Source organism: Psammomys obesus, unplaced genomic scaffold (genome assembly GCF_907164565.1).
Source record: "Psammomys obesus unplaced genomic scaffold, mPsaObe1.curated_primary_1811, whole genome shotgun sequence".
Lineage (NCBI taxonomy): Eukaryota > Metazoa > Chordata > Mammalia > Rodentia > Muridae > Psammomys > Psammomys obesus.
Genome location: NW_026586816.1, coordinates 8,051,004 through 8,063,497, shown reverse-complemented (window position 1 = coordinate 8,063,497; position 12,494 = coordinate 8,051,004). Strand labels below are relative to the sequence as shown.

At 41.1% G+C, this 12,494-nt stretch overlaps 1 protein-coding gene across 6 annotated transcripts in view; it reads left to right on the top strand.

Moving 5' to 3' along the window:
• Positions 1–12,494, top strand: part of Macrod2 (mono-ADP ribosylhydrolase 2) — a 1,832,027-nt gene that overhangs the window by 1,283,694 nt on the left and 535,839 nt on the right. The window lies entirely within an intron of this gene.

Here is a 12,494-nt window from a genome sequence, read left to right as displayed (position 1 = left end):
TCCATAGCTTGACCTGCATTTATAAGAAAAAAGCAATGGCAGCCTTACTACAGCCCTTTCATGAAATGAATTTGGTGACATCCATAGAGCCTTAAGCTCCGTACTAAATGCTTTGCAGTGATTATAGAAATTATATCCATTATTATGGCCATGCCAATGCTTGACACACAACAATGCTCATGCTTTCTAAAAAAATAACAGCAGAGAATTGAACAGCTTGATTAGACATTTACCTCAACTCTCTATTAAGATGGTGAGAATAAAATACTTTGTGGACATACCACTAACTCTTAAGCAGTGAGCAACCTTAGTCTCTTGTCCCTACTTTAAATTTCTCATCATTGCTCCTGTGATTCCCCAATGTGAACCTCTCACTTTCCACATTTGGTTAACCTAATTTTATAAGTAACAACATAAAGTGAATTTATTTTCCAGGGTAAGTTTTTATCATCATCTTAAATAGGAATCCAACATTACTTGATGCAGTACCTTTTAATCATATTAAGTTTAGGCAGATTTCCATCATTGCCATTGGTATAGCAGCTCTGTGAAGTGAACCAATCCTCAACTCAATGGCTTGCACCAGGAAGCATTTCTTTCTTGTGCACATAGCCAGAGGTTGGTTGTGGACATAGCTGAGCCAAGGCTGGATTCTGGTACTCTTTTTGACTTGTCTCTCAGATCTGCTGGATCAGCAAGAAGCATGTATCACACAGCATAATCTCCATGAGTCTTCTCTAAAGGCAAGACATATAAAAATGTAAACCCAAATATCATGTCCATTGTAATTATCACATTGGCAAGTTAAGTTACATACTTGAGTCCATCATTAGGGAATGAGGAAATTCCCAGAGTCCCTGGCTTTGTTGGTGCATATAACTGTAACAAAGACCACAGGCTACATGGCTTACACAACACAACCACAGTTTTGAAGGCTCGGAAGTTCAACATCGAGTTGCTGGTAGCATGTTGTCTGGGTTAGACTCCGTGTGTACCTAGCCTTACTTGTTAACTGTTTTCACTGGGCAAAAGGAGATCGTCTGTTCCATGTTCCTTCTTAGAAGGACACTAATCCCATTCATGAAGGGTTCACACCTTGACCTAATCACCCACCAGAGCCTCCGGCTTGAACTTCCTTCACAGTGCTTTTGGATTTCATCGAATGAATTGGGAGTGGGCACAAACATTCAGACCTGGGGACTGCTCCAGTTGAACGTCTTAGTCACTTGAGGGCACTATAGCAAATAATAAATTATATGCTGTTGGCCAAGATATCTGAGGCAGGGTGCTGGTCAGCTTAGGTGATAAAAGCTGCACAGTCATTTTCTTCTTGTGTCTTCACGCAGTGAAGGGCAAACCCAGCTAGATCCATCGTGTCTACTAACAGAGGGAATTCTTTCACTCAGGAGGGCTATACATCATGTTCTTGTTCCCCTAAAGCATCCAAACATCGTAGCAGTAGGGTCCACACCTCAGTACATGAATTTGGAGATAAGGGATGGGTGAGAAGAGACATTCCATCCATTGCAGAAGAGCTGAGGAAATCATACAGTAAGACATGTGGCTAGAAGGAGGGATGAAGATTGAGGACAGTAACAAAGATCATGTAGATACTACTAACATATAGATACTTTTAATTTTGTTTATTCTGAAACTGAGTTGGAACTATTTTTTTCTTTCCAATTCTTTTATTTGGTTTTTAATTATTTTTAATTATACTTTATTTACTTTGTATCCCCCCTCTAGTTCCCTCCTTCCTCCCCCTTCTCCACACACTCCCCTCCCCAAGTTCATTGGTAGGGGTCGGTTTCTTTTTCTTCCTTCTGATCCTAGTTTGTTAGGTCTCATTAGGAGTGGCTTCATTGTCTTCCTCTGTGGCCTGGTAAGGCTGCTCCCCCCTCAGGGGGAGGTGATCAAAGAGCAGGCCAATCAGTTCATATCAGAAGCAGTCCCTGTTCTCATTACTATGGAACCCACTTGGACACTGAACTGCCACGGGCTACATCTGTGCAGGGGTTCTAGATTATCTCCATGCATGGTACTTGGTTGGAGTATGAGTCTCAGGAAAGATCCCTGTGCTCAAATTTTTTTGTTCAGTTGCTCTCCTTGTGGACCTCCTGTCCTCTCCAGCTCTTACTATTATTTCCTACTTCTTTCATAAGATTCCCTGAATTCTACCCAAAGTTTGGCCATAATTCTCAACATCTGCTTTGATAGTCTGCAGAGCAGAGCCTTTCAGGGGCCCTCTGTGGGAGGCTCCTAACTTGTTTCCTGTTTTCTTCTTCTTCAGTCCATCCTGTTTGCCTTTCGGAGTGGGGATTGAACATTTTAGCCAGAGTCCTCCCTCTTGATTAGTTTCTTTAGGTGTACAGATTTTAGTAGGTTTATCCTATATTATATGTCTATATGAGTGAGTATATATCATGTGTGTCTTTCTGTTTCTGGGATAGCTCACTCAGAATGATCCTTTCCAGATCCCACCATTTACCTGTAAATTTCATGATTTTGTTGTTTTTCATTGTTGAGTAATATTTCATTGTGTAGATGTACCACAATTTCTGTATCCACTCTTCAGTTGAGGGGCATCTGGGTTGTTTCCAGCTTCTGGCTATTACAAATAAAGCTGCTACAAACATGGTTGAGCAAATGTCCTTATTTTGTACTTGAGCCTCTTTTGGATATATGCCTAGGAGTGGTATAGATGCATCTTGAGGAAGCGCTATTCCTTGTCTAAAAAAGTGCCAGATTGGTTTCCAGAGTGGTTGTACCAGTTTACATTCCCACCAGCAGTGGAGGAGGGTTTCCCTTTCTCCACAACCTCTCCAGCATGTGTTGTCACTTGAGGTTTTTATCTTGGCCATTCTGATGGGTGTAAAGTGAAATCTCAGGGTCGTTTTGATTTGCATTTCCCTGATGGCTAATGACTTTGAGCATTTCTTTAAGTGTTTCTCTGCCATTTGATATTCCTCTATCGAGAATTCTGTTTAGCTCTGTTCCCCATTTTTTAATTGGATTACTTGATTTTTTGCTTTTCAACTTCTTTATTTCTTTATATATGCTGGATATTAGCCCTTTGTCAGATAGAGGGTTGATGAAGATTCTTTTCCAATCTGTAGGCAGTCGTTTTGTTTTGATGATGGTGTCCTTTGCTTTACAGAAGCTTTTCAGTTTCATGAGGTCCCATTTATTGATTGTTGTTCTTAGAGCCTGTGCTGTTGGTGTTCTGTTCAGGAAGTTGTCTCCTGTGCCAATGAGTTCAAGGCTCTTCCCCACTTTTTCTTCTAACCGATTTAATGTGTCTGGTTTTATGTTAAGGTCTTTGATCCACTTGGACTTTAGTTTTGTGCAGGGTGATAAGTATGGATCTATTTGCATTTTTCTACATGTAGACATCCAGTTAAACCAACACCATTTGTTGAAGATACTATCTTTTTTCCATTGTATAGTTTTGGCATCTTTGTCAAAGATCAGGTGTCCATAAGTGTGTGGGTTTATTTCTGGGTCTTCTATTCGGTTCCATTGATCCATCAGTCTGTTTCTATTCCAGTACCATACAGTTTTTATTACTGATGCTCTATAGTACAGCTTGAGCTCAGGGATGGAGATACCTCCAGAAGATCTTTTATTGTAGAGGACTGTTTTAGCAATTCTGGGTTTCTTGTTATTCCATATGAAGTTGAGAATTTTTTTCCCAGGTCTGTAAAGAATTGTGTTGGTAATTTGATGGGAATTGCATTAAATCTGTAGATTGCTTTTGGTAAGATGGCCATTTTTATTATGTTAATCCTGCCAAGCCATGAGCATGGGAGATCTTTCCATCTTCTCATATCTTCTTCTAATTCTTTCTTCAGAGACTGGAAATTCTGTTCATACAAGTCTTTGACTTGCTTGGGTAGGGTTACAACAATGTACTTTATGTCTTTTGTGGCTATTGTGAAGGGTGTTGTTTCCTCAATAGATAATATATTTTAAAGGGCAAGACTCATATGTTTGGAACCTCAAAAATGTCTCCCAAAATAGATCTGGCCAAAAATGTTCAGAGAGGATAGTAGAAGCTCAAATGAAGCTATCAGCACGTCACATGATACACCAGACTGACATGATTCTTGTTATCACAAACAGAAATTCCAAAGTACTCTGCCTTTTAGATGAGAGCTATGGCACAACTAAGGGCAAAGTATTTTCCTCTGGATTTCATTGTGTTTAAGACACAGTGCTCTTATTCCAATTACTTCATTAGAGTTCCCCTTGTACTTTAGATATTTTTACAGTAAAGAAAATTTGTTTTAACATTTGTTCTGTTAACATGAGTACTCAGTTGTCTGTCATTCCTGGCAGATTTATTAAACCCCTGTAACCCCCTGGCTTTTAGCTGACTAACCGGTGAGGGACCATTTGAAGAGAATTATGTCCATTAGCTTCTGTTCAAAGGCCTTAGCAGACACTGTGGCAGTAGCAAAGGAACCAGCAACAAACACTGAAAAGAGAGATAGAGGCCTTGAAGAAACCAGAGCAAAGGCTGCTTAGGTATTAGATTTGTACCGCTCTGGACAGGACAGAAATGCAAGTGTGAAAGACTTAGCTACAACAGAGTGAAGGAGTGATTCAGAAGTATGGCTCCCTAAACATGAGGGAATTTAGGAAATAATCATCCCCCCCTTTTTAATCATGGTTAGCAGGTTTACCCACCATGGGCTCCCAGCGCCACATGTTTCCTAGCTCTCACGCATGAACTTTATAGATGATGGTATGTTGTTGATAACAAAAGGTTGTCTATGCCCAGTGGAGAGATGTGCTTTTCAGAACAATAAATTAAACATACCAATTTGAGTAAAATTCTAAATGATAAACAAACACGTTCTATTTTGACCCACTCACCATTCTCTTTCTTAGTAGTACACAGAAAAATAGAACAATGTTTCCTGCAAGTGACAGCTTCCTCAGTTCAGTGAAATGTAATTAAAACAATTGAAAACACTTAAACCGAAGGTGCGTCATGTGGTGTCATCTGCTTGCACATCGTGAGAAATCTACCCAAAGCCAATGGACCATAAAATACGTGTGTTGTCCCAGAAACCGAAAGATCGCCAAGGTTGGAAACACTTTGCAGTTAACTTATCCCAACTGGCCACTAATATCAGGGCTCCCAGTCTGCTCATCCTGTGGCCAACCAGTACCCTTTGCTGCTTACTCACATCATGGACCCCTTCCCTTGGAACTGAGAATGGGTCCCGCCCGTCAGGTAGCAAGGCTGCTTCCCAACAACGCATGAATAAGGGTGAAAAAATTCCTTCTCTTCTCTAGGGTAAGAGAGAAAGTATTGAGCATGAGGTAAAAGTCCAAACACCTCAGGCAGTAACGAGAGGAGAGATACGGAGCAACTGAGAAGGCTGAGGGCTGCAGGGTATTTGAGCCACTGCGACCCTGATATTGTGTTGTTTACTGGAAAAACCTCTAAGTGTCTGATCCCTGCATACACCTTAAATTCAAGACTATTTTATTTGAGTATTGTAAACAAGATTAAATAAATTTAACCTGCTAGCTCAGAGAGGCAGAGAAAGCACCCAGCTGACCTTCTTCCTCAGCTGATTTTCCAAAATGGAAAAGCTCCTTCCACATGCCCTCTCAAAAACCTCTCAAACTCAGTGTCCCTCCCTTCTCTGTCCTGTGCATTGCCCTATCCGTCCTGACTCCCGCTTACTCTTATGTTTTTTTTTTCCTATGTTCACTCCCTGTCAACTCTTTGCTTGCTCTGCCTCATGACCTAGGGTTAACTTTAGTTAATCCTGTTTATAATTCTTTTTTTTAATCAATTTTTTATTTTTTATATTAATTACAGTTTATTCACATATCTTAGCTGTAGCTCCCTCCCTCATTCCCTTCCAACCCCACCCTCCCTCTCTCATCTCCTCCCATCTCCCTTTCTAAGTCCACTGATAGGGGAGGTCCTCTGCCCATTCCATCTGATCCTAGCTTATCAGGTCTCATTAGGACTGGCTGCATTGTCTTCCTCTGTGGTCTGGTAAACCTGCTCCACCCTCGAGGAGGAGGGGTGTTCAAAGAGACAGACACTGAGTTCATGTCTTTCAGAGACAGTCCCTGTTCCCACTACTAGGGAACCCACTTGGACACTGAGCTGCCATGGGCAACATCTGAGCAAGGGTTCTAGATTATATCCATGCATGGTACTTGGTTGGAGTATTAGTCTCAGAAAAGTCCCCTGTGCCTAGATATTTTGGTTCTGCTGCTCTTCTTGTGGAGCTCCTGTCCTCTCCAGGTCTTACTATCTCCCCCTTCTTTCATAAGATTTCCTGTACTCTGCCCAAAGTTTAGTTATGAGTCTCAGCATCTGCTTTGATATTCTATTGGGTAGAGTCTTTCAGAGGCCCTCTGTGTCAGGCCCCTGTCCTGTTTCCTGCTTTCTCCTTCTTCCAATGTCCATTCCATTTTTCTTTCTGAGTGAGGACTGATCATCTTACCCAGGGTCTTCCTTCTTGCTTAGCTTCTACTAGAAGAAAGCTTTTAGATTAAAGGTGTGTGCTAAGGCTGAGCCAAACCACAACTAGAAACATTTTATTTCTAGCAAACTACACAGTCTTGGTGTTCACAGAGTGATCAGATATCCTTCAATTACTGAAGAGCTCCTATTTTTGCCCTCCAGTGAGTGAGACAGAAGACGCAAAAATAGGGACAAAAGGAACATGAGGGACAAAATCTACAGACTTACCAATTCTGTACGTGTGAGAAATTGACCTTCTGGGATAAGGAAGTGGTGGTCCAATCTACAACTTCACAAACAAGGAATCTTTTTCCATGCTAAGCCAAGTGGTTCACTGTTTTTCCCCCCAAGAGACCAAGCATTTTCTGGTTTATGGAAGCTGGAAGCAAAACTCCATGAATCAGGTTTCCCATGGCTCTGTGATGGGACCCCGTTATCACAGAGCACTTTTGCTTTCAGAGTTTGCTGGTAGGAGATTCTAGAGTCTTAAAATTTGGGCTGCTGATGTCATTTTCCAAATTCTGTTGGGGACTGCTGAGTTAAATGTACATCAAACAAACTAAAATAATTGGCCCAGGTCTTGATACAATCTCATATCTCTCTATGAGAGAGGAGTTCTGATGGAGATAGTTATGTTAAATGGAGCTTTGAAGTAAAGATATCCTGGCCTTCTCATTCCTGGTGTCTACATTGTAAATTTATTATGACAAAGAACACAGACCATATATGTACTACAAAAATCGTTTAGCTCAATTCTCTCTCTCTCTCTCTCTGTCCCCCCTCCTTTGTCTTTTCTTTCTCCTTTTCTCCTCCCTTTATCTGTCTGTCTTTCTCTCACTGACTCCCACTCTTGTCTTTTCTTTCTCCTTTCTTCTCTCTCTCTCACTCTCTTCCATCTTCTCTGTCTTTTTCTTTTCTTCTTCCGTTCAGAAAAGTGTGATTAATGGTAGAAATTTGGTTTACATTACTTATGTTCAAAGTTATTTTATGTAACATAAATTTTGCATGCCATTATATTTCCATCTCTGTTTTATCATTGCCTCTTTGAGCTAACACAATAATATTACCAAAGTCATCCCCCATTACATTACCATTTCCCTTCACATTTAGGCAACAATGTCATTTGCGGATGAAACTATTTTTCCTTGTTAAAACAGACAAGGCATTTCGTACATTCAGACGTAGTTATGAGCTGCATGATTGATTCCAGGAGAGGACTAGAGCCCAGGCAAATGACACTTGCCCTTATCTGCTTAGTACATTCTTCCTTCTGCTCGATTGGACAGGGTACCTACTCATGCAGCTGGACTGGAGAGTGAAGTGGGGGGCAGTCAGCTCAGATGAGTTCTCCAGGAAGCAGACTTGGAGACACACTGAGCATGCCAGATGTCTGTTAACAAATACTTCCGGTTTTGCCTCTGTGGAAGAGAGGAGAGATGCTGCAGTAGACGGAAGTGGAGGACGAAGTCGGATGCAGGCCCAGTGCCAGGCCCTGCTGACCTCATGAAGCGCTCTGATGCAAAAAGTGCCCGTCATTATTTCACCAAGAAAGCCAAGATGGCCAAGCCTTTGTAGTCTTTATTGATCTGTTACTGGTGTGGTCTGCCCCTAAAGGGCCAACGTTCTGAGTTTTATATTGTTTTGAAGACAGTCTCTGAAAAGTCTTTTCATGAAAGGCTGTCTTCTGAAAACACTCTAGAGCAGTGATCTTCAAAGAGGGTGATTTGGTCCTTTAAGGAGCATTTAACAGTCTGTGTATGCCATGAGTCATGAGTGTCCCTACCATGTAGTGGGATGTGTCTAGGGACACTCCAAACATGCACATGGCAGTCTCCAAGAACAGATTAGCACATGATCTGAAACTTCAATAGTGCTGTGATAAGGAAGGCCCGCTCCAGGCCAGTAAATGCTTTGAAGCAACCTGCTGAGCATGACTGTGTCCACTCTTGGCGTTGCCATTCGTGAAGATATAACTTGTCAGACACAGTGTTGCCTTCCTTTTTCCTCTCAATATTCTAATAAACCTTTGGAGGCAAGTCTCAAACTTTCCTTTTGCTTACGAGGAAACTTACCTTTGGAGCGGTTAAGTGAACTGTTCCAATCATGAAACGGTGGAGGACAAAATGTGGATACAAAGTGTAGGAAGCAGTTACCATGCCGCCTTCTTTCCCCTCGGAGTTCAGAACCTGCTGCCCAGACACACCTCTCTACCTTACTAATTGTTCTGAGTTGGAGACACAAGAAAAGAAAGAGTACAAGAGCAAAAGAAGTTGGAGACATGATTCCTTTTTTCTTTGAAAAAAAAAAAAAAAGATTTGTTTTCATAGAGTGTATTCTGGTTACAATTTCTCCCCCTCCAAGTCCCTCCACATGACTCCAGCTCCCCACTCACTCAAATTCTCACCCCTTATTTATATTATTAGTGCACAAACAGGCCTCTAAGAAACACGAGTAAAATAATATAAAATTAATTAAGGTAAAATAAAAACAAACAGGAATAGGATAAAGCAAACAATCTACCAGAAGAAAAAGAGTTAACAACAACAGAAAAGCATGAGAAGCTCACAATGCAAAGATACATACATTTGCACACATAGAAATCCCATTTAAAAATAAAAACAACAACCAAAAACACCAGAAAATATCATATGTACTCAAAGAACCTGTCAGGGGGAGGAGAGGAGGCCTAGACAAAGCATTATGAGACAAAGAACCTCCAAAAGCACCGGTGAGCTTGTTTTATGTTGGCAATCTACTAATGGGCCTGGGGTCTGTCCATAGAGAGGTTTGTATACCCACTGGAATTTCATTGGAAAAAACTTTTTTTTACCTTTGTGAGTGGTTCTCAACTGGAGATAGCTGCTGAGTTAGAAGTGGGGTTTATGTCTACTTCCCCTCCCACTCTGGGACCCTGCACTGCCATGGTCTCTGTGAGCTCAGAAGACAGTCCTGCTGTGCTTGGAAGGCCTTGTTTCCATCCCCACTGGCATTCTGCCTCCTCTTCCTGAGCTTGAGGGAGACAGCTCATTGAGGACTTGGTGTGCCAAGATCTCTCACTCTCTACACATTATCCATCTGTGGATATTGTGTTTCTTCGAGTCTGCTGCAGAAAGAAGCTTCTCTAGTGAGGGCTGAGAAAGACAGTGATCTAGGTGGACAGCGGAATGTTTACGGGAGACATTTTATATTGCCACATTACTTCATCATAACAATAGTATTTGATCTCCCCTATGTCCCTGGCCTCTCTAGGCTCTTGACCACCCAGGCAGTATCGGATATGGGCTCTATCTCATGGAGCGGGCCCCAAGTTCAATCAGATAATGGCTGTTTACTGTTACAGTTTTGTGCCCTGTTGCTGCAGTGTGTTTGCAGGCAGGTCACAATGGTGGATTGAAGGGTGTGTGTGCTGGGTTGGTGTTCACCTTTCTCCTCTGACACTATGAGAGTACTGGCTAGTACCTTGGATGCTAGTCAGGGGTACAGGCTCTAGGTAAGTGTCAGCTTGACTTCTCCATGTCCAGTGAGTTGTGTTTTCATTTTCTTCTGCAATAGGGTCTTACAGTCAGTTAATGGGGAACATCCAGTAGTCCTGACAACACCCTGAGTTATCTGGGGCTATTCATGGGGCCCCTTTGGCCAACAACCCAATTAGATGTAACTCATTCCTGGAAGTGCAGGCTTCATTTGGTGATGAGAGCTGTCCTTCTTGAGGGTAAAGGGAAGGTGCCCTCATCATGTCAAAGATAGGAATTTGAGACCAGGGAATGTTTGCACAAATGACCCTTGTTCTGTGACCCTATTTTTCCTACCCTCGCTCTACTCTGCTGCCCTTAGACCAAGTCCCTTGCCCTCTCACCCTTTAAAACTGTCTATTCTTTGTCTAATTGAACACATACTAAGTGTTCAATTCTAACTCCACCTCTGTGTTTTCAATTCCTTATGAAAACTTCAGTGTCATAAAATATTGAAATATATGTATGCTTATTTTCCCTCTAGAAATGCTTCTGACAGTCTAGCTGAAGAACTCCAAGAGAGTTCCAGTCAAAGTCTTGTTTCCACTACCCTTTGATGGCTTGCTGACACCCTTCTCAAACTTCTCCAAACATAAGATGGATGAACTCAGATCAATTTGCTCCTCTGTAATTCCTGAGTTATAAGCTTACCTTGCTCTGTCCTACTCAAAAGGCAAAGAGTGATGTAAATATCCTGACATAAATTACAGAAATGGCCCTAGTTCTTCTTTGCTTTGTGTTTTGCCATAAGCCATTCTAGCATTCTGAGTCCTTACTGTTCACTGACCTCTAGGAAGGTCAGTGTGAGGGTGAAAGCTCACAGTCTTCTGGGGAAAGGCTGTAAAGAGACTATGATAATTTCAAAATCTATTTTAACTATTGTTTCATGTCAACTGAGTCATTCATAAAGCTTCTTCAGATGTTATTAGCAGCTGAAGAATACTAATGGGATTCTGGGAGTGCGACTCAGTCATAGAGTTCTTTTCTAGTACATATAATTTTGTGTGTTTCCTCCTTAGCACTGCACAAAAAAAAAAAAAAGAAAGAAAGAAAAAACAGGAAGCAAATCATAGGTTCAGGATAATTAGAATATAGAATATAGCACCTGTCATATCTCAGAAATTGTCCTATTTTCTTACAAATATTAGTATTTATAATTAAAACTCTCTGAAAAAGCAAGCAAAGTTGTATCATGTTGTAGGTGTATCATACTATAGGTAGACACTTAGACTTCTGAACTGATTGCTATTTTCTCTAAGACAGTGTTGACAGCTTCAGAAGCTCCTAGTATAAATGGAATACATATCTAGAATGAAGCAAAATGCAGGACATGGTAACATATAGAAAGAAAAATGATTTTGATGCTTATTTTTACTATTAACCTTAATAATTTGTTAACTATTAGGGTTTATAACAATTACATGTTTAAAATGCTAAACAGAATTAAAATACACAAACACACACACACAACTGTTTTATTAACAGCCATAGCACATATCTATATTGTGAGCTTTAATTTTTTTATCATATTTAAAATATAATTCTGTCATTTCTCCCTTCTCTTTCTTTCCTCAAACCATTCCCATATCCCTTCGCTCCAAAACTTTCCATATCCCTTCCATGCTCACTCTCCACATGATTACCTCTTTTTCTTCTACTACATATATGTATAAGCATACATATATGTACATATATGTATATTTATATACATACATGAACATGAACGTGTTACTTGTGTATGTGACTGTGAGCTGACTACTTTGTATTGTATAACCAATGGGAAAGACTAACTCTCTCTCAGCAGTCATTAGTTGCCTGTAGTTTCTCTAGGGCTGGGACACTGAGGGTCTCCCCTCCCCACGTCACAGTGTTGGTGGTGGCACTGTTCAGCTCTAGTTTAGACAGCTTTATTGAGGTAGCATGGGTGTAGCTCCTGGTCCTCTGGCTCTAGGAATATTTGCCTTCCGTCTCCTCGATGTGTCCTAAGCTTCAGGTACAGGAGTTTGGTTGTAGATGTATCCTTGGGACTGGGCACCCAGACTCAGTCCCTCCATTGTGACCAGTTATGGTTTTCTGTCATGGTCTCTGCTGCAAAGAGAAGTTTCTTTGATGAAGCCGTGCCGAGCCACACTTATCCATGTGTAAACAACAACTTTCAGGGTGCAGTTAGAAATCTTGTTGGTCTAGTAAATCAGAAGTTGTAGGTTCTCCTCTCAACTCCATGATCTCCCTGGCTCCATTTAGGCAGCTAAGTTATAAGCTTTTTACAACTGTAAAGATCAGAAAGACTTGATCTGTTTACCCAGAAGTAGATACACAGCTGGGTCACTTTCCACAGGTAGAGAAACCTCGTCTAAAGTAAAGTGCAAACCCGCACTTGTGCATTCATTTTCAAAAGCAGAATCTTTACTATTCATCCGCAGATTGTGTTTAGTACTGTGAAAAACAAGTCTGCGCACTTTGCAAGTTTACAATAAAAATTC